An 18179-nucleotide genomic window follows, 5' to 3' on the forward strand; every position below is an offset into this window, starting at 1 on the left:
GTACATGATGGTGAGAGGAGTAGAGGGTTGTCTATGATCTAGTGACTCTAGTATCCTGGTCTCAAAGAATATATAATTGTGGTTGAGGCCATGTATCTGTGAGACCGAGATAATGTCCATAAACTGGGGCAATCGCTTATGGTTGTTGGGTTTCTGCTGGACTTTCACTATAGACAAATAACTTTTGGGAAGGAATCAATGGAAATTGGCTCCTTCTTTCCGACCAGGATCTTTGTTACACTGTAATCACTGAACAATATGTACTTGTTGGAATGTGTTATCATGGTGCTCCCCAACATCAAGTTAATCCACACTTCACGGTGCCTTGGGAAGACATAATCACAAATCTTTTTCCCAATGGTAATTCCTTCTTCTCCCCTCTCCCATAAGGCAGAAGATACAAACGTTTAAAAGCACGTACCAGCAGATTCAGAAACAGCTTCTACCCACTGACATCACACTACTGAATGGTTCCCCCAAAAGCTAAAGTGTAGGCCTGATCTTGAAACCTACCTCATTGCAGATCTTGGATCTTTTCTGTGTAACTGTAATGATATAATGCTATAAAATATATTCTGCCCTCTAATATGATTTGACTGGATAGCCACAAGCACGTGACAATATTAAACCAAGCCAAACCAACATTCTCACTCGGAAATATATATTTTACTTCTGTTAATGGTCACTCATTGGAACTGACACAGAGCGGTAACGTCAACATTCGCAAACACTGCCAAAGTGAATAGGGATGACCAACAATTTCTGACCACCCAGTGAAGCCCAGCAATACTGGACGGTAATCGATAAAGAGAAACTTCAATCTTCTGAGTGGCAAAATAGCTATTCTACCATTCTTCTGTTGCTGAATTTCACATTGTCCTCTTCTGCACAGTGAAAATCAGAAACCAGCAACATAACCTGAGAAATATTTTTATACACCCAATTAAGAGATACAACATACTATCTTTGACAAACACCCTCAGAGTCATAGACTTAAACAAGCTGTTGCTCCATTACTCCTTTGAAGTGGAGAAGTGCTTGGATGAATAGTAACAATCAGAGATAGATACATTTGTGATTAGTACAGGGTCAGAGGTTAAGGAGAGAAGGCAGGTGAATGGGTTTGGAAAGATAGATCAGCCATGATTGAATGGCAGAGTTGACATTGGGTTGAATGGCCTAATTCTACTCCTATCCCTTATGATTTTATGGACTGCAAGCAACCCTGTTCCTACTTAGCCTAGCACTACTCCAGCTGGAAGTGTGTGACAGATGTGAAACGTGTGTGAAGCCATGAACTCCTACAACTATTCTATGTCTGCCTTGGTGGCTACTAATGCAACCCCATGTTCAAACTTTCTTCAGGGTGTCCGCATCTGCAATGTTCTTGAGGCAGGTGTCCACACAACAGTCTGCCTCTTCCCAAGTATGTACTGCATCATGCAGTGAGTGTTCCCCAAGCAGCTTAGCACTGGTTGCATTCACGGTCAGGTCTTCTTTAAGAAACACAGGCAGTTAGTGCTTGTTAGGTTTAACAGATACCTGAGAATTTAGAAATTACTCACACGTACTCTGCAAGGAAGCAAACCCCATTGGAATCCAAAGAGAGCATTGCTAACACAAACTGTATAAATGGAAATCAAGCACTAACACCACCTAGAGAAACTAGCAAGCATCTCTTGGTAGTTAGTGCCATTTCACTGCATCTTTTTATAAGCTAATATTTTTTTTTAACCACAGCATTTTATTACTGTTTAATGCAGAACATATATATATTTGGTAAACTGCATGGAGACTACTCATGGAAGATGTTTGCTGCTGTGATAAAAACGAATTTGCCACAAAGGCCACTACAAGACCACATTTACTGTATTAAGCAAAGTGTTCAATAATTTTGACCATTGCTTTGAGCAACAGTTTAAGAAAAAGGCCCACTTCTGCCTTGAGACCATTACAGATTGTCAATAATGTGGGATACCATTGATACCCCCAAAAACTTCCGAAAGATTAGTTTTAAACTTTGGTTTTAAAACTTAGTTTTAAAATTAGTTTGAAGCTTTGATTTTTGATTCTTAATTAAACATGTATGTTTTTTTCTAACTCTTTAGAGTGTTTTTAAGCACAGATCAGTTTATTTCATGTTTGGCTATTTTCTAAGGTGATTTGTAGAATCAGGACACTTTTGATCCTGACTTTTGAGGTAAGCCGTTCAAGGAATTTTCAGGCCAAGATTTCCCTTTCTGAACAATTAGGTGAGGATCACTAACACATTAACAAATCCATGCTCAAAGAAGCCAGGATGAAAGATTTTAAACAATCAACTAAACTTTGAATGTTGAAACAAAGCACTGATGATGCTGGTTTGCAAACAGAGACAAAGCGCTGGAGTAACTCAGTAGGTCAGGTAGCTTTGCTGGATAGTTTACTTTTTGACTTGGGACCATTCTTCAAACTGATGGTGGGGGGGGGGGGGGCGGTGGGGGAAGAAAGCTGGAAGAGAAGAGGTGCAGGACCAAGCCTGGCAGGTAATAGGTGGATACAGGTGAAGGGAGATTTCGATAGACAGATGGTCGGATAAAGGCCAGAGATTAAAAGACAGAAGGTGTGAGACAAATGAATTGCAAATTGTGAAGCTGGAGGAAGGAATGTGTGTGCAAAGGGTGGGGGAGAGGTGAAGTAGGTGTGCCTTGGTGGGGCATACGGGAGAGGGGGGGAAAGGCTGGTGGGGAGAACAAGGGGGATGGGTTGTTACCCAAAATTGGAGAATTCAATGTTCATACCGTTGAGTTGTAAGCTACCCAGGCGGATTATGAGGTGCTGTTCCTCATTCCTCCTTCCTCACACATATGATGTGTGACCTCACTCTGGCAATGGAGGAGGCCCAGGACAGAAAGTTCAGCATGGGAATGGAAGGAGGAGTTAAAATAGTTAACCATAGGGAGATCCAGTTAGCCTTGGTGGACTAAATGTAGTCTTCAGTGGAACAATCTATGCTTGGTTTCGCTAATGTACAGGAGGCCACATTGGGAACACCGGATGTGGATGAGGTTACAGGAGCTGCATGCGAACCCCCCTCATTCTGAAGGAATGGTGGGCTGAGGAATGGTTGATGGAGTTTAATACAGAGAAATGTGAGCTGTTGTATTTTTGGAAGTCTAACATGGGCAGGACCTACACTGTGAATGGTAGGACTCTAGGGAGTGTTGTAGAGCAGAGGGATCTAGGAGTGCAGGTCCTTGTAGGTGGAGTTGCAGGTAGATAGCGTGGTCAAAAAGGGCATTTGGCTAATTGGCCTTCATCAGTCGGAGTATTGAGTACAGAAGTTGGGAGGCCACGTTGCAGTTGTATAAGATGTTGCTGAGGCCGCATTTGAAGTATTGCGTTCGTTTAGAGGGCAGAGAGGGGAGGGAGGGCAGAGAGAGAGAGAGAGCGAGAGAGCAGAGAGAGAGAGAAGGGAGAGAGGAACGATCGCACGTTATAACGTGTCGCCGACCAATTCTGACCGCGGAAGCCGAACACACCTCCATTCCCCCCCCCCCCCCCCCCATTGCACCCTTCTTCACGGCGGCCCTGTGATGTCTCGGTTCTGACAATTCGAGGGACCTACCCAGTAACAACACTAAGCGCAGCTCTGAGCCGCCGTGCTCCCTGACTCGAATCGACTCGACACCTAACTGACACACGCTCCGTCATGTGCTGAGCTTGCTGCGGGCCAGATAAAATCTCGTGGCGGGCCGGATGTGGCCCGCGGGCCATAGTTTGGAGACCCCTGATTTAGAGTATTGTATTGTGTTCAGTTCTGGGCACCATGTTATAGGAAAGATTTTGTCAAGCTGGAAAGGTTACAGAGAAGATTTATGAGGATGTTGCCAGGACTCGAGGGCCTGAGCCATAGGGAGAGGTTGAATCAGCTGGGATTTTATTCCTTGTAGTGCAGGAGGATGAGGGGTGATCTTATTGGGATGTATAAAATCATGAGAGGAATAGATCAGGTAGATGCACAGAGTATCTTGCCCAGAGTAGGTGAATAGAGGAGGAGAGGTCATAGGTTTAAGGTGAAGGGAAAAAGATTTAATAGGAATCTGAGGGGCCACTTTTTCACACAAAGGGTGGTGGGTGTATGGAACAAGCTGCCAGAGGAGGTAGTTGAGGCAGGGACTATCATAACATTTAAGAAACAGTTAGACAGGTACATGGATAGGACAGGTTTGGAGGGATATGGACTAAACACAGGCAGGTGGGACTAGTGTAGCTGGGACATGTTGGCTATGTGTGGGCAAGTTGGGCCGAAGGGCCTGTTTCCACACTGTATCACTCTATGACTCCAGCACACACCTGTTGTATTTTTTTCTCTGGCCTGGGGTCAAGGAAAGAGCATTCTCGTCACGGCCCTGTTTCCACCAATCTTTCCACCACCACGCACAAGAAGCCCAAGAAGCGCAAGACGCAATTGTATGCAGATGCCAAGAAGTGTACTCAGCTCTGGCTGAACAATTTCTAATCTTGTGATGTGGACTCGATAAGAAGAAGATCTCTGGCCTTAGTCCAGCCACCTGCCTATCATAACCCCCCTTCACCTGTATCCACCTATTACCTGCCAGGCCTTCCCTGCCCCTCCTCTCTTCTAGCTTTCATCCCTCCCCCACCCAGCAATCAGTCTGAAGAAGGTCCTCGACCCCAAACATCACCTTCCCATGTTCTCTGGAGATGCTGCCTAACCCACTGAGTTGCTCGAGCATTCTGTGTCCAAACATCGAATGTTATAAATTATAAAGCTACAAAAACTGATTGTCGTTTTCCCTTTGAAAGAGCAGCCTGGGTCTCAGCCATCTCATTTCATGTGAATCTAAAACTATCTATGATGGTGGTCTGGAAACAGCAGTGCAGAGAAACGTTTTTGCAAACCTTGACCTTTTGCATTGAGAACAGGTTTCGCATGTCATGCTGTTGCAACACAACAGTGTTTGGGGGCCATTCTAATTACATTCACCATCTGTACCTGCAGTATTCGCAGTCCAAAGCACTCATTACACAATTAAGAACTGTCAAGAACTAGAATCGTAGCAAGATCATTTCACTACCAAAAGACATTTCCTTCAATCTATTTTATGCTGTTCTTTTTTTTTAAATCATCCAAAGTACGCCAGCTAGTTTAGTTTTGATTATGGAATCATTAAATAAGACTTAAAATCTAATTGTTTGTCTTTCATTATTAATGAATTCAGTGGTAATTAGTCTTTTGTCCCACCCCATGTCGAATTGAGTTAGCTTCTCTTTCACCCCTCTTGTGTGATTAAGTATAGAAATCTATCATAATATCCATCCCTAATTTAATTTAAATAGTGCTGTACAATCTTCTGAGTTATGGACAATCGTTTAGTAGTAGCAATTATAAAGAAAAGACTAAGATAAATTACCAAGGATTATTTAGTATAGCCCAGTGAAAGATTGCCGCAGAGGTTATCTAATGTGATTAAATTGATCATTGATTTAACTTGTTTGATGGTTTAATACGATTAAAGTGTTCTGTGTTTAATCTGTAAAGCAGATCAATGTGAAAAATCCTGAAGCTGGTTTCTTTAAGATTGTATAGGTAAAGTATTGTACAAGGCCAGGCAAATTACTTACTGGTTTTCCTTTATTTTACAAATGTATATTCACCTGTGAAAAATAAAAATTGTGCTCAATATGTCGAATTGCTTGGAGATCACTTGCATCATTCTACAATATTTTTGAATACTTCGGCAATATTGCTCTTTTTTCCTGATTGATGCCACGTCTAATACTACATAAATCAAACATCATGGTCTGTTTTTTTAGGAAGGTTTATGTTCTGCAAACTTGCACCGTCTCCCAGTTAGCACCAGTAAAGCATTTCTTAGCTTTATTTCTGGGTATGTATTCTGTATTCTAGGTAAAGGTTCTAATGTGGAGCAGAAAGCATTGGAAAGTCCCATCACAGCCAAAGCAACCCTTTAATATTCTGGAACATGGGAAAATAGGCCAGATAAAATCTTGAGGAGAATGCTGTAAATTCAATTTGTGTTTGACCTTTCCTCTGTGCCCAATATAAATATAAAATCAATGCCAAGCATATGTGTGAAATGTAGTTACCTGTTACTTTTAGTTGATGACTTTGAGAGAATTGAAACATTTGAAAGAAGTTAGCTAACTGATCTTGAATACATAATCTTCCTCATAATTGATTAGGTATTGGCCAGACCTTTGGTTTTTGTCTGATTTAGTTGTTGTGAATCAACCCATTTTTTCTAATTGTATTAAACAAATAGCTTTTCTGACCACATCTGGTCATTGTTGTATGCTGCATTTGAAAAAGATATCTCTTTGAACTTAGCTGCAATTTCTAAGAAAATGACAAGTGAGATGGGTAAAACACATACTGAAATGAATGTGTCACCCTTTGAAATTTGTATGTCATAATAACTGGATGAACTTCACTGAAATGGTATATCTCAAAGCAGCGTGAGTTTAGGGATCGCAAAGGAATGACTGTTAAAATCTCTTGGGAGAATGTCACTAATACCTACACTTCATTGTGAAATCTTAATTGTTTTCAATTGAGTTAAGCGGTGTGTTTAAGCCCGGCTTTTTGAAGTAGTGGACTGAGAGATTGATATCAGTCCCAAGGATATTTTTTACTGCTATCAAATGAAGAATCCATTTTGATTTGGGCTGTTCTGAAAGCTATATGTTCACTGGGGGGATATTTTTTTAATAAATATAGATAAAATAAAATCACAAATAACCAATTTTCTAGCTTCAGAAACATAAGCAAATTTGCAAATTGTTTTATTATGGGAAACCTAAAATCCACTTACTATATCATTATATATTTTTTAAATTCTCCAATCTTTAGCTTTTCCTGCACCTTACTTATGGCATTACAATGTAGTTATTTACTATTGGGGAAAGAGTTTATTTATTGAATATTAACTCTAGTGTTATTTCTGTGTTTTATTGTACATTTGTAATTGCTGTTGTATTACAGAAGTGGTCCACGCCATCCACCCAATACTTAATTATAAGCTGCAATTATCTCTTTGTGAATAGTTACATACATATTCAATATGTTCACCTGTATTTAAACCTTTCTTAAGATCTACAGTCTGAACGAGGAATTAAGTGATAAGTGTAAAAGTAGATAGATTAAGCAACTGAATAATTAAATGTTTCCCTTTCCCTTGACTCTCAGTCTGACGAAGGGCCTCGACCAGAAATGTCACCTATTCCTTTTCTCCAGAGATGCTGACTGACCTGCTGAGTTACACCAGCATTTTGTGTCTGCCTATGGTTTAAACCAGCATCAGTAGTTTCTTCCCACACAAATAAATGTTAGTGTTGGCTTTTGTGAGATTATCCAGTTTTAACCGGAACAATATATAAGGCAGAACACTTTCTAACAACTGAAAGGCAGAAAAAGTAGGGAATAACTTTTAAAACAAGATATGTGGGGTCATTACAAAGTCACAGAAAGTTGTGGAAAGTATATAAAACATCTACTGGAATGTCTGGACTTTACATCTACAAGGCCACAATAGTAGATACAGAGGTTATGCACATCCATACAATGCCCTGTATAGATCACACCTGCAATATTGTAAGATATACCATTGCACAAAGAGCTTAATTGTAGGAAGAGAGCAACATTGATTTACCAGGATGATATCTGACTTCCATTGGGTAAATTTATATGGAAGTATTACATAAACTGCAGATTTGTTTGCTGGAATATAATTGATGGAATGGGTTTCCTTGTGAAGATATTAAGCTGAATATTAAGATAAACTTTGGTTTGGGCATTCTAGGAGTAGGCAGCTAAGTCCAAAAATTGGAGTCTAGACTTAGATGAGTAATTTGGGAACCATATTTATATGGTAGAAAATTTCAAGTTAGGTCCATTAATAATTTTAATTCTGCAATTGGTATATATGTGTTAACCTAATACATCAAGAGAAAGGGGGAAGGAGGGGCAAAGGTAAGTGTTTGTCATTATATCCAAGATTAGTGGTGGAACTGACTCAAGGAATTTGTTCTCATAGCATTCTTGTGCTCTTGGTCAGAAGATAGCCTATAATTGATATGGCAGAAATCACTAATTTACATGTTTTTTCCCCTTATTTTTTGTAACAGTGTTTGGGACCTGCAGCTCATGGGTGGGAATGGGTTTGGTTCAGTGAATATTGCTCAGGTAACATTAGTGAGATGCACATTTGGAGCTACTTGGTTTGTTAGAATTACATCACAAGATGCCTTCCAAATTAATCTTTTGAGGTAATTTACCTCAGGCTTTATCTTGTATGATGTAATTTGAAAAGAAGTCCAGCCACATCTCTTGAGGAAATGTAAACTATACCTGCAGCGACATTCAGATGGGGTGTGATTCATTCATTTTGTCTATCAAACCATGAATGCACAGTTGCCCCTGTCCCACTTAGGAAACCTGAATGGAAACCTCTGAAGACTTTGCGCCCCACCCAAGGTTTCCGTGCGGTTCCCGGAGGTTGCAGGTGGTTGCCGGAGGTTGCAGGTAGTGGAAGCAGGTAGGGAGACTTACAAAAACCTTCGGGAACATCCGGGAACCGCACGGAAACCTTGGGTGGGGCGCAAAGTCTCCAGAGGTTTCCGTTCAGGTTTCCTAAGTGGGACAGGGGCATTACTGTTACAGTCCCATTTCAAAATGCCTTTTATTTGTCCAAATGCAAAAAACCCCACAGATGCTGGAAATCTGAAATAAAACCAGAAAGTAGTGAAAATAGCACCTGAAAGGTCATTGACCTGAAAAGTCAACTCTGTTTCTCTCTCCAGAGAAGCTTTCCAACCTGCCAGGTATTTTGGGAGTGGTTGTTTAATTTAATTGTTTCAGTATACAGTTGATTTTGAACCAAGATGGCCTACTAGATGTTTATTCCTGTTTGAAGTGAGAAAGTGCAGGATCCATCTTCCTGCTGAGTGAATATTAGTCAGTAATGGGCATCTTTTTAGTGATTCATACTGATTTAGCAATACAACTTAAAGAAAGCTTATTACACTTCACAATTTGTAGTTGAATTTTTTGGAAAAATATTAAAAAGGTTGAAATCGAAATACCTTCAGTTATACTGGGGATGATATGCTCCTGGGTATCTATCATCTTATGTTATAGTTTTATGTGATAACCGCAAATAACAGTCTTCACACCCAAACAAAGCTAAATTGCAGAGAACACGTGGAAACTATGAATATATCATTTCTTTTTGGACCGAGACAATTGTTCTTGTGTCTGAGGAGACTAGCAGTTCCGAATTGAGATGGGGATGTTGCTAATTGTCAGGGGTGTTGAAATGTCAAACATTTCCACCCCATAGATTCATTCTCCGGTAACACAAACTCTGTTCGTGAGCGTGCAGCAGGTTGAGAAATGCAGTCCTTCGTGGCTAGGAATTCTAGCCCGTTTCTTCTTGTAACCTCATGCCATATTTAACAGTAAAGAAATTGATGTATGCTTAGAAAGGAACCGGGAAAATATTCTCCTTGAAGGTATCACTTATTTAGATATGCTTAAGACAAAACGTCGTAGAATAATCCTTTTTTTAAATCGTTTCTTCGCGCCATTTTTACTGAAATGTATTTTGTTCTCGGCATGGACTATGATTAAACTAAAAACCTCCATTTGAAAATTTAAAGGTAAGGTTAGCAGTCAGGAGAGGGTGCCTATTCCAGCCATGAAATCAAGACAAGAACAGTTAGGAGAGAAAAAGATTTCTTAAGTCGCTATCTATTATACAAGTATAAAGAAACCTTGGTAATTGAAAATTGATTTTCTAACGAAAGACACACTTTTATTGACGTCTGAGACGGTTTGTTATGGATTACAACAGTAACAGCACCTCAGATTAAGTTATATGCCATTACAATTGTAAAATAACAACTGCATACGTTTGCATTAAAATCTAGTGTCTACGGATGAGATAAATATATATTAATAACATGCAAAACCCTTATTAAAATAGTATTGGAGAATAAATTGATAATGTGTGTTGTGTTTGCTAATGAGCGATTCTTATACATTGGGTTAATGTAAAGAGACGTCAGGAATTGCATTGTAACAATTGAATAGGCAGTTATCTTTGATATTTTAGGATTATGCACGATTAGTGATTTGTGGAGATTTCTTCTAATTCCAATATGAGGAAAAGATCCTGATAACATTAGAGCCTTTGGTATTTGGCGATGAAGTCGCCGATTTGACAAACAACCTTTTACCACACAGCCTGCTCTCGTGCACACTGACGGTTAATTAAAGGAAGTGGTGTTAAGGTTAAAGTCATGACATCCTATTGTAATTGTAGCTTTGAGATTATGGTTGAGACATGTTCTATAAACACACAAAAGGCAGAAGTCATTGGAGTGGATTACTGTCAGTCTGGGGCTGGGAGAGAATGAGCTAGTAATTCCTAGAGAAAGGTAGGCAAACAGAGAGCCAGTGACTAACAACTTTCCCTGCAGAGATCTATTGTTTCCTACTTTCCCTTTCTGAGGAGCTCGCTCTCAAAGCCGATAAAGACCTCAACTCAAGCCAAATACATGGGCTACGTGTCAAACAGACTAAATTGATGCTGAACCCACATGACACGAAATATATTTACCCCTTTCTTGAACAATGCAGCTGGTGTGCCGATAGGCATTTTAATTAGACTTTAAGAACCATTAAGGTGGATGAAAAATCAGATAATACAACTTTTTCCCCAGTTTATTTATAGGCGGGCATTGTTTAAAGTGATGCATGGTCCAAGGCAAATACCTTTGGCGGCTGTTTGATTGATCAGAACTGAGTTTTAGTGTTGTATTGACCAGGGCTTACTTTTAGTGTGAAGTTTGAAAATATCATGGTGAATGTTATAAATAATATGTTCCAGATAACTAGACCATATGGCAAACATTTAGTGTTGTATAACATGTTACAGTGATTATTGGGAGTGAATTCTTGTCTACAATTGTATAACCAGTTGTGCAGAGGAGCTGATGTGTTTCGTAGCTTTTACATTATTCCTGATATATTTCACCAGGTCTAATATTAAATGCACTATTCTTTGAAAAAATCTTGTTTCTAGACATATGATTCAGCAGACAATAAACTGGGGGCAAGGCCGTTGTTTTATTGACAAATAGTCTGCAGGTGAATTCACAAGTAGTGTCTTTGCTTTTAAATAATATTTTATTCAGATAAAGAGTTTTCGTGCGACCTTGTAACGTCTTTTTCTATCCTTTATCCAGCCCCCATTCCATGGTTTCAATAAACAGCGAAACCATTACCTCACGGCAGCTTTTGTTGGCTTTATACAACAGAGAACAAAATGGTTATTCAAGAGAACGCTTTAGATTTTATTGTGGGTAGTATGCACAAAGACCAGTGTTATTGTATTAAAAAGAACCATCTGTAGCAGAAACAATGGCTTCAAATTATCTTGAATACCCAGTGAAAAAATATAAAGCTTTTTCTGCTGTCTGTCGGTAGGGGTATAGAGCAGCATAGTATAACTGACTTCTGTTGTTCTGCGTCTATTCTTTCTTCAAAACGTTCAGCCTTTTAGAATTTTTTTTCCATAAACGACTTTTCTTGTTCCAGGGTTTCCATATCCTTGGTGCTTACATAAAGAGGACTGTACACGTTCGCGGGCGGCCAAAAAAAGCGCACGGACTCGGATTTCAAACAGACATTACTCGCTTGTCTATGCTTACGAGGAGAAAATAAACTCGGCGCAACTCTGCTTCCCCTGTGCCCGAAGAAAAGTGATCAGAAGCGGCGCAGTCGCTTTCCTCGGCTGGGACTGAGGCGCTGAACCGTCCGTTTCCCCCAAAAGCGGCAGCATTGAGGACAAGACTCAGGCCCAAGCCGTAAGTACTTCATACTCAATCCTCTGCTGCTTTTTGAAATGTTTACATTGAAGGAAAATGCCCGAGGAAAATGCAGCGCTTGTCTTGCGGCAGGAGAGACAATGCTATCAATGAATGGACTGTTTCAGCTAAATAACCCTAACATGGCGTGCGCTGCGAAGCCACCAGGTTATTTTCAATAAAAACCTTTCTAAAAACCAAGTTTTTGCTGCTGTGTGCGGCTTCAGCCTTTGCCTGGCAGGGTGGTAGCTGAGTTGGGTCAAGAACCTTTAATATGTTGGTGCAATTATTGCAGAAGAATTCTGCCGAGCATTTGCGTGTGAAAGCTTCAAGGCTGATCCCCAGTCGGAGGACTTGACAGAAGTGTTCTAATGTAGCATGTAATAGAAAAAAAGGGGGCCTAGCGCTTTCAGCAGCGTAGGTGGTGACCTTCAGTGGATGCCAAGAAGAAATCATGGTTGTTTTCCATTTCTCACTTGGTGAGTCCCCTGAACTTCTAAGAGGATTGAGGAGGGGGGGGGGGTTTACAATCAGCTGACAGCACCGGAATATACAATCGACCTCCGCTTAATTGCTGGGACGAAGAAACAGGTCGCCATAGCGCTATATTTTTCAGTATTTATTTACTTGATGGGGGGGAGGGCGGGGGCGGTGGGAAGAGAAGGGGTCTGAGAAGTAGCGTTTTCTCTCGCGGGCGTCCCCTAACGGCCCCTTCAGTGCTCCACAGGGTTGCATGTATTCATTTGGTAATTTGGAAATGGGCAAAGGCAACTCACTTTTTTCCCCATTACTAGCCTGTTTACAATTGCGTTTGAAAAAAACCCCATGTTTTTCATACATTTTTAATGGACCTTACATTTTACCCCTATATGTAATAAAATGATCTGTAAAATGAGACGAGTCCCGAAATCACCGAGTTCCCCAACTTTCCCAACAGTGAACACACACACTTGAATAGTCAGCAATTACCCCCTTTCTCCCCCTGGGTATTAATATTTCAATGTCGCATCTGAAGTGGTGTTTTTCCCCTCTGTAAACCATCTTACTTCAACCTAGATATATTTATAATCCATGTTTCATTACTTGGGGGCGAAGGGGTTAAATTGTTCAGAAACGTGCAATCTATTATACAATGTCGAATTTAATAACAGGATAGCAAACCAGAGTGGCTGAAAGGGGAAAAACTAATTTAAAAAATCTTGCCTGCATTATTACTTGTTCCGTTATCAAGACGCCAAATCCTCTGAAATTGGTTGAGAAACTGGACTGGGTTTCTGACACTTGGGTTAATTATACTGAAATTTAACAGATCTTTTCAGTTTAAAAATTAGCCACTTTGGACGAAGATTTTTTTTGAATTTTGCAGATAAAGGTTAATCTAGGGATGAATTGCAGAGCTGTGATTGACAACAGAAAAGGTGTTAAGGGGAGGTCGAGCTGTCTTATTTACGGCCCACTGCTTGCTATACAGGCTTTGTTAGGAGGAAAGCTAATTTACCGCTGATCAAAAGGACCATATAGTTAAAAGACTAGTAATGACTGCTAATTTCATTCCAGTCTCACATCTTTAGCTTGAGTAATTAGATATGTGCCGGTTAAATTTAGTCTGCGGATAACATTTTAAATAGATAAATAATTCATTCTGTTGCAAAAGCATTTTATATTTATTTATTTAGGTATTATAATATGTTTATATGTTGTTTTCTTGAAATCGGATGGTCGCTACAGGGATAATAATTGTCAGATTTTCTTTTTAAAATCTATAATGAAAACAATTTGTTGTCTAAAAAATCGGACGCAACAACTTTTGTCCGTAGACTAAGATTCCCTTTCATGGAAATATAATATTTAACGAGGAAATAGAATTCCGTTGTCCGATTAGGAAAATCACACGTAATCCGACGGCAGATTAGTTAGCACAATTTTTGAGATTGAACTGGTTGGACTACTAATCTGTCGTCGCCCGATCTGTCTTTTTAACCAGCTAAAGATTTTGGGCAACTACAATCTCCAATGTCATAAATCAGCCCACAAAATTGACGCAATGCCGAACATATTATCTCTCGCCGAGTTGGTTTTAGGGTGCGTAATGTCCGTATATCGTGTTAGATCAGACTCCAATTTGTTATGGTTTATATGGTATTTATTTTGAAAGCAGTAACACCGTTGTCGAATCTCGTTGCTCGTCGACACCATCCTCAGTTTTGTGAGGAGATTGCTTTGGCACCGGGTTGACCACACGGCCTCGTCGCAATAACCACCCATCACAATTCATATAGTGCGTGCATACTCTAAACGATTAGAAATGATACACGGCCCAGAAAATAAAGTAAAACAAATAATGTTCCGAATACGCGACCAATACCTACCGTTTCACGCCGAGATGTCGACAACGTTCGCTTTGGAGTATCACAATTGAGCTTTGGGCTCCTTCTAGACACCGAAAGTTTCTTTCTGTGGTGAAAAAGTTGTGAGATGGCAGGATGTCATGGCTACAATTTAGAATGATTTACACTGAAGAAGGCCATTCAGCCCAACGAACTAGTACCAGCTCTTTGAATGAACGCCACGTTATCAACGTTCCGTAAACTGATACATGAGAAGGATGTGTGGTCAGTGGGATTAAATTCATCCCACTCGATTCTATGCGACGGCTTTGTTTAGGAGTATTTTTGACATTAAAAATAAGGATGGCCTGCCTGAGAATTAATGAGAATTATTAGTGTAAACGAGATGAAAATATCAATTTGATCACCTTTTGTTGCTGAAAGACCCGTAGCGTTTAAAGTTTTGTATACTAAAAAAACAAATCTTCAATTTGTATATGACCTCTTGTAAAATGCAGTCAATAAAACAAAATAACGCGAATCCACACTCTCGTAGTTTGCCCGATATTTAATACCCTGTATCAGATATAAGAGTAATGATCGCGCAAAGCCCCCGTGCATTGAATAAAATGGTGAGTTATTTGCAATTACAGACATTTAACCAACTTGCAAACTGGAAATTCATGTCAGTCAAGGACATGATGCGAGGGTATTGCATACAATCACGAAGTTTTCGCACTTTCAATGGCAGAAGTATTGAAGATTGTGTGCCGTAATCCCCTCTGTTCTATTAATGCCAATTTTAGAGCGCTCTTCTAAAATAGTAAAGAGTTGAAAAGTTGACGAGTACACCCCAGCTTCGTATTTGAGGTTCGTTGTTTCGCAAGATGCGAAAGCAATTCGGAAGGTTCATAAAACTTTCTAAAAGTCCATGGTATAAGGTAGTTAGAGGAAATAATTGTCAGTTGCAGTGGATGTATTTAGGTGTGGGAAAGTGACCGCTTTTCAGTTTTCTCCCTGGTACGAGGTTGGATTAGAACGGATTCGAACCATGTTATCACCTGCTACATGCATTGAGCGATCCTTATTGAAATGCAATTTATTAAAGCAAAATCTTGTTTGACCCCTGAGCTCCCGGTGGAGTTTTCAACCACCGAACGATTTGTTAGGTTATTCACGTTTCCAGTTTAATAATAAATAAGACACTTAGGAATGTCACCGATACATTTTTATCCATGGAGGGACTAAAGATATCTGTAACTTTTGTTGAGGGTGACAGCACCGTGATTTTTTAAGTCGCAAAGTTGTGTTTACTTCACATTGTTTTGCTTCTGAATTCAAGATTAGAATCTGGGTTCACATTTTATCTTAAAAAAACTTGCCAAATCCGTTTGATGAAAAGTAAATCCCGCCCGTTTTAATCGCACACGCCAACAATTAGATGGACAAGGATATGCTGCGTTCTGTAGCAAAGTTCAGCGACCAAGTTCCGAGAGCATTCACAGAGATTATCATCACTGAAATACAACAATTCTGCGTGTTCGTGGTGTTTGGGAGTGGGGTGGGTGAAAATTTAATTAATTTTTGAGCGGCTGACACAATATCGCTGCAATAAGAAGCGCGACGTTAGCAAATGCATCTTTCAAGACCAAAACGGCGCATCTCCTAAACAACCAAACTATAGCTCGAGTATTAACCATATTTACATGGAAACATAGAAACATAGAAATAGGTACAGGAGGAGGCCATTCGGCCCTTCGAGCCAGCACCGCCATTCATTGTGATCATGGCTGATCGTATTTATAGTTTTGAGATTCATAAACTAACTTAAATGCAATTGTCCATATTATGCAATTTGCATCTGCAGTGCGATGCCAGATTAAATTGCAGGTGACAGGTTTATATATATTTTACCATTGTTGTCATAATTCAGTGTAAACCATTTTACATTATGGAAGGCGTGATTTGTATCCCTTTCCAATCACGTACGGCAGATATATTTTGGGTGGCGTTTATTTGGTGTTAATCTTAAAAACGGAAAACAGCCAAGAGGGGAGTTGCAGACATTTCCTCCGGGTTTCAAGTACCCTTCTACTACTTGAATGGAATTGTTTACAGGAGTTGGATCTAAAAATAGTTTGTTGCCTTTCAGTGGCCGAAGACATTCAACGCCACTTGTACGAATGGGAGTCGTTAGTGCAGTTATTTGATTGATAATGGCCGAAAGTGGTCACATACCCGCAGAAAATGCGGAGGCCGGTCAATATAGAGTGAATGATTTCATAATGGTGAAACATACAACCTATATTGGACTGGGATCTCTGGATGTATACTTGCCCAAATAAATGATCATTCCTTGCCGTTGTAATGCGAATAGTTTTGTTTTGTCTGCATTCATTGTATGTAATAAAGTAACACGCAGACATGCGCTTTCCTTGTGAACTTTAACCAGTGGTAATGTTATTATTTAATTTCTAAATGACAATGGCATTCAAATAACGTTTGTCAATCAATGGAATTTCTATCATGGTGTCATTTTAGTGTCATTTATCTTAGCTTTTGGGTAGAGCAACTCTAAACGTTGTTATCCCTCGATTTCTCGGGGCTATATCATAGAAAGGCTACCTGTACACTTACAGAAATGCAAGCTTCTTGCAAATACGATCGTTCTGGTGAATCAATAACGACTAATCTCTTCCCGTCAATAGAGCGATGCCTGTATTATCTGGCAAACGGCTGCACCATATTTCCCCTTCTCCATTGAAAAGTTTACTGCGTCAAAAACAGCTGGGCAAAGGACATATGCTTTAAATATGTTTTTACTTAACAGAATTTAAATTTTTGGCGTTCTCAGTTGACATTTTCCAGAAATTGAGTTATCAAGGCGGCAATTATTTCACGGGGAGATAAAACGCTCGGAGCTTTAACTGTCAAATAGGCCTTTTCAAATTTTAATTGCAAAATAAAATTAGTCTGCTCCCTCGGATGGATTGGAGTGGTTAAACAGTGCTTCCCAATACCGGTGGTCGTCAAACTCTGTGCTAATTAGCAATGATGAGAAATTCCAGTTAACAAGGACATTCTCCTACACTCTACTGGATCCCCGCTGTTCGCCTTCATTTCCATAAGAAGATTATAGTGGAGGGGACACACTCAAATGCAGATGCGAAGCGTTTTTTAACAAACATCATAATAGTCAGATGCTTGGCTAGTTCTCACCCAATTACCGCAAAGTTAAATCTCCATTTGCATCGAAAGACAAAAATAAGAAATAATTCTGTGAATCCTCCCAATTTTTTTAAATCTTTAATTGCAAAAGTAGTTGAAAGCAATGAAATTCTGTATGAAAACTTGCTAATAACCAGACATATATATTGCACATGCAAAATATTTTTGCAATTAGGATAGCATGTATCAGTTTTAGTATTACACGAATCTGTATTCACTCGAATCCACTGGGAATATTTTTATTTCAATTAGACTGTTTGTATATCACCATGCATCAGTTATCTATGTATTACCATTATCAATCAAACACTTCACACCCACACCCTCCTCCTTTTTTGAATGCTAATTATACGTAAGGTCGTAAGATAATGTTATCAACGAGCGAAGCATAAACAATAGCAGCAAGAAATTGGTTTAAGCGCCCTTTCTATTGTTTGATTAATCATAATTCACTTACACCGTAAATTAAGTAATATGCACGTACGCAATTCCTTGTACAGAAGACCAATATCACCAGTCGCTCTGAAATAAAGAAAAATGAATTCAAATACTATCTATTCAAAAGAAGATATTTTCTTTTTAAGAGTTAACTAATTCATCACAGGGATTGATCATAATTCGTGAATGTATGGTAAATAACTTTTTTTTCTGGCGAAAATATTGTTTTCCAAATGTTAAAGGGCCTGAACAGGTCCTGCCAGCAGACGGCGATGTTGACACACGCTTGCG

At 39.6% G+C, this 18179-nt stretch overlaps 2 long non-coding RNA genes across 6 annotated transcripts in view; one reads left to right on the top strand and one right to left on the bottom strand.

Annotated features, from left to right (window-relative positions):
• Window positions 1–18179, top strand: part of LOC116980069 — a 294722-nt gene that overhangs the window by 101209 nt on the left and 175334 nt on the right. For 3 of the 5 annotated variants that reach the window (XR_004413849.1, XR_004413848.1, XR_004413850.1), the window contains exon 2: window positions 11627–11895. This is a non-coding gene — a long non-coding RNA (uncharacterized LOC116980069). Of the gene's footprint in view, window positions 1–10589; window positions 10713–11390; window positions 11512–11626; window positions 11896–18179 lie in introns of those variants that run through there. The other 2 variants (XR_004413852.1, XR_004413851.1) reach the window with 2 other exon arrangements.
• Window positions 12924–17946, bottom strand: LOC116980070. Its single transcript, XR_004413853.1, has 2 exons — window positions 17908–17946; window positions 12924–14349 (listed from the first exon to the last, which is right to left on the bottom strand). It is a non-coding gene; the product is annotated as an uncharacterized LOC116980070 (long non-coding RNA).

Source organism: Amblyraja radiata, chromosome 13 (assembly GCF_010909765.2).
Source record: "Amblyraja radiata isolate CabotCenter1 chromosome 13, sAmbRad1.1.pri, whole genome shotgun sequence".
NCBI classification, from domain to species: domain Eukaryota; kingdom Metazoa; phylum Chordata; class Chondrichthyes; order Rajiformes; family Rajidae; genus Amblyraja; species Amblyraja radiata.